The sequence below is a fragment of the Macaca fascicularis genome, chromosome 1, assembly GCF_037993035.2.
Source record: "Macaca fascicularis isolate 582-1 chromosome 1, T2T-MFA8v1.1".
NCBI lineage: Eukaryota > Metazoa > Chordata > Mammalia > Primates > Cercopithecidae > Macaca > Macaca fascicularis.
In genome coordinates this window covers 22325316-22328913 of record NC_088375.1, presented here as the reverse complement: position 1 = coordinate 22328913, position 3598 = coordinate 22325316, and the positions used below count along the sequence as shown (strand labels likewise).

Below are 3598 nucleotides of genomic sequence, written 5' to 3'. Positions count from 1 at the left end.
ATGAACCAAAAAATGAAATAAGCCTCATAAACCCTAAAATCCAGATTCTAATTAGCAAAATTCTAGACTGGATTAAATCGACCTGATCTGGCCAGGAGTGGTGGCTCACGCCTGTAATCCCAGCACTTTGGGCGGCTGAGGCGGGTGGATCACTTGAGGACAGGAGTTCAAGACCAGCCTGGCCAACATGGTGAAACCCCATCTCTAATAAATATACAAAAATTAGCCAGCCGTGGTGGCGCATAATCCCAGCTACTCAAGAGGCTGAGGCAGGAGAATTGCTTGAATCCGGGAGGTGGAAGTTGCAGTGAGTGAAGATCGGGCCACTGTACTTCAGCCTGGGCGACAGAGCGAGATGCATCTCAAAAAAAAAAAAAAAATTTACCTGATTCTGCTTATCTGCCTCTCAGAAGTGATAACACTGATAACAAACCCTGGTAGTGATATCTAGGAGGAGATAACATCAACCCGGATCTTAAATTATCTCCAGAATTTTCTACATTCAATATTCATTATTATCAAAAAATTAGTACACATGAGTAAACATGTGAAATAAACAAAACAAAACAAAAAAAGAAAGAAAAAATAGTAGTGTCAGACCCACATGGAAAATGCCCAGATATTGGAATTATTACATGTGGACTTCAACTGTCATGTTTATGTTCCAGAAAAATAGAAAAAATACGGAGAATTTCAGCAAAGAATTATAATCTATAATAAAATAAAAAGATATTCTGGAATTGAACAATCTAATAACTAAAATTAAGAAAGTGGAGGGTTCTGTTTTTCAGCTTTGGAACCGCCACCCCTCCCCTCCCCCGTCTGTACAGGGGAGCTTCTATGGAGCCCCCCTCCCTCTGTCTCTGGACAGGGGAGCTGCTGCTTTCTTTCTTCCCCATTAAACTCCTTGCTCCTGAAAACTATTTCATGTGTGTTTGTGTCGTTTTTTCTAATTTGACTCTAGACGAAGAACCAGGTGTTCCTCCACTCATCAGAGCTGTATCATTTTGGTGCGTTGGCTGGGAATCCGAGGTAGAGCCTTCGTCAGAGTGTTACAGGAATAGGCTCTTGGATACATCACACTCCAGTCAAAGCCTGGAAAGCTGAGGGAGCAACCCCTGACAGCCAGAGGAACGACTTGAATATCAGTGCGAAGAAATAGGAGACCTTAAACTGAAAATCACAAAAGATAACTAATGGAAAGCAATCAAATTCCAAATGGTGCTGCAAACTGAACCATGCATGAACATGCTGTTCTTCCAAGGACCCTTAGATTGACCTCAGGAGAAGCCCTAGCTACTGTTCCCCATTCATATCAGTATCATTTTGCATTCCCACGAGAAATGTATCACTTTAATTTGCATTTCTTTGATTAACAATATTCATGGCTGTGCATGGTGGCTCACACTTGTAATCCCAGCACTTTGGGAGGCCGAGGTCAGGAGTTCGAGACTAGCCTGGTCAACATGTTGAAACCCCATCTCTACTAAAAATGCAAAAAATTAACTGGGCGTGGTGGTGGGTGCCTGTAGCCCCAGCTACTTGGGAGGCTGAGACAGGAGAATCACTTGAGCCCAGTATGCAGAGGTTGCAGTGAGCTGAGATCATGCCACTGCACTCCAGCCTGGACGACAGAGCGAGAGACTCTGTCTCCAAAAAATCCAACCCCCCCCCAAAAAAAATTCAGTCAACAAACATTTATTTGCACATTATGTACCAGGCTATCATAGGCATTAGGGATACAGCTGTAAACAAAACAGACAACATTGACCATCCTGGAGCACACATTCTAGTAATAATAAACAAACGTAAACAAATTCGTAAATAGCATGTTAGATTGTAAAAGGTACTCTGGAGAAAAAGCTATAAGGAGAAAAATAAAAATGTATATGGGGTTAATTGAAAAACAAAGCAGCTCTTTTTCTGGCCGGAAGCATGGAGGGTGTAGAAGAGAAGAAGGAGACGCTTCCTGCTGTGCCAGAAACCCTTAAGAAAAAGCGAAGGAATTTCACAGAGCTGAAGATCAAGCGCCTGAGAAAGAAGTTTGCCCAAAAGATGCTTCGAAAGGCAAGGAGGAAGCTTATCCATGAAAAAGTGAAACACTTTCACAAGGAAGATAGGCAGATGTACAGAACTGAAATTCGAATGGCGAGGATGGCAAGAAAAGCTGGCAACTTCTATGTACCTGCTGAATCCAAACTGGCGTTTGTCATCAGGATCAGAGGTATCTATGGCATGAGCCCAAAGGTCCGAAAGGTATTGCAGCTTCTTCGCCTTCGTCAAATCTTCAATGGAACCTTTGTGAAGCTCAACAAGGCTTCAATTAACATGCTGAGGATTGTAGAGCCATATATTGCATGGGGGTACCCCAATCTGAAGTCAGTAAATGAGCTAATCTACAAGCGTGGTTATGGCAAAATCAATAAGAAGCGAATTGCTTTGACAGATAACGCTTTGATTGCTCGATCTCTTGGTAAATATGGTATCATCTGCATGGAGGATCTGATTCATGAGATCTATACTGTTGGAAAATGCTTCAAAGAGGCAAATAACTTCCTGTGGCCCTTCAAATGATCTTCTCCACGAGGTGGAATGATGAAAAAGAACCACCCATTTTGTAGAAGGTGGAGATGCTGGCAACAGGGAGGACCAGATCAACAGGCTTATTAGAAGAATGAACTAAGGTGTCTACCATGATTATTTTTCTAAGCTGGTCAGTTAATAAACAGTACCTGCTCTCAAATTGACACACACACACAAAAAAAAAGCAAAACAAAAAAAAAGGTGGGCCAGGCATGGTGGCTCACGCCTGTTATCCCAGCACTTTGTGAGGCTGAGGTGGGTAGATTACTTGAGCCCAGGAGTTCAAGATCAGCCTGGGTAACATGGTGAAACCCCATCTCTACCCCAAATAAACTAGGTGTGGTGGTGCGCACCTGTGGTCTCAGCTACTCCAGAGGCTGAGGTGGGAAGATCACTGGAGCCTGGGAAGTTGAGGCTGCAGTGAGCCATGATCATGCCACTGCACCATAACCTGGGTGACAGAGTGAGACCTTGCCTCAAAAAAAAAAAAAAAAAAGAGAGTGTGGCTGGGCATAGTGGCTTATACTTGTAATCCCAGTGTTTTGGGAGGCAAAGGCCAGAGCATTGCTTGAGGCTAGGAGTTTGACACCAGCCTGGGCAATATAGTAACCTCCTATCTCTCCAAAAAAAAAAAAAAAAAAAAAAAGCTGAGCATAGTGGCACTCATCTGTGGTCTGTGGTCTTAGCTACTCAGGAGCATGAGGCAGTAGGATTGTTTGACCCCAGGAGTTCAAGATTGCAGTGAGCTATGATCACAACTCCAGCCTGGGCACCAAAGTGAGACCCTGCTTCTTCTTCTTCTTCTTTTTTTTTTAAAGTTTACTAGGAAAATGAAAGAGCTGAAGAGGGCACTGGTAAGCCAGAAGACCAGAAGAAAGGTCAGTATAGACTGAAGCAGAGAGAAAAGAGGTGGAAATGAAAGACCCTACAAAATAAACAGACCCTACAAAATAAATGGTGGCAAGATTTAATATACTTGTAATAGAAGTCCTGAAGGGGAGGAGAGAGAAATTAG

General features: G+C 43.0%; 1 pseudogene; it reads left to right on the top strand.

Annotated features, from left to right (window-relative positions):
- Positions 1 to 1935: 1935 nt before the first annotated feature.
- Positions 1936 to 2747, top strand: LOC102130904 (large ribosomal subunit protein uL30 pseudogene; annotated as a pseudogene).
- The last annotated feature ends 851 nt before the right edge of the window (positions 2748 to 3598 follow it).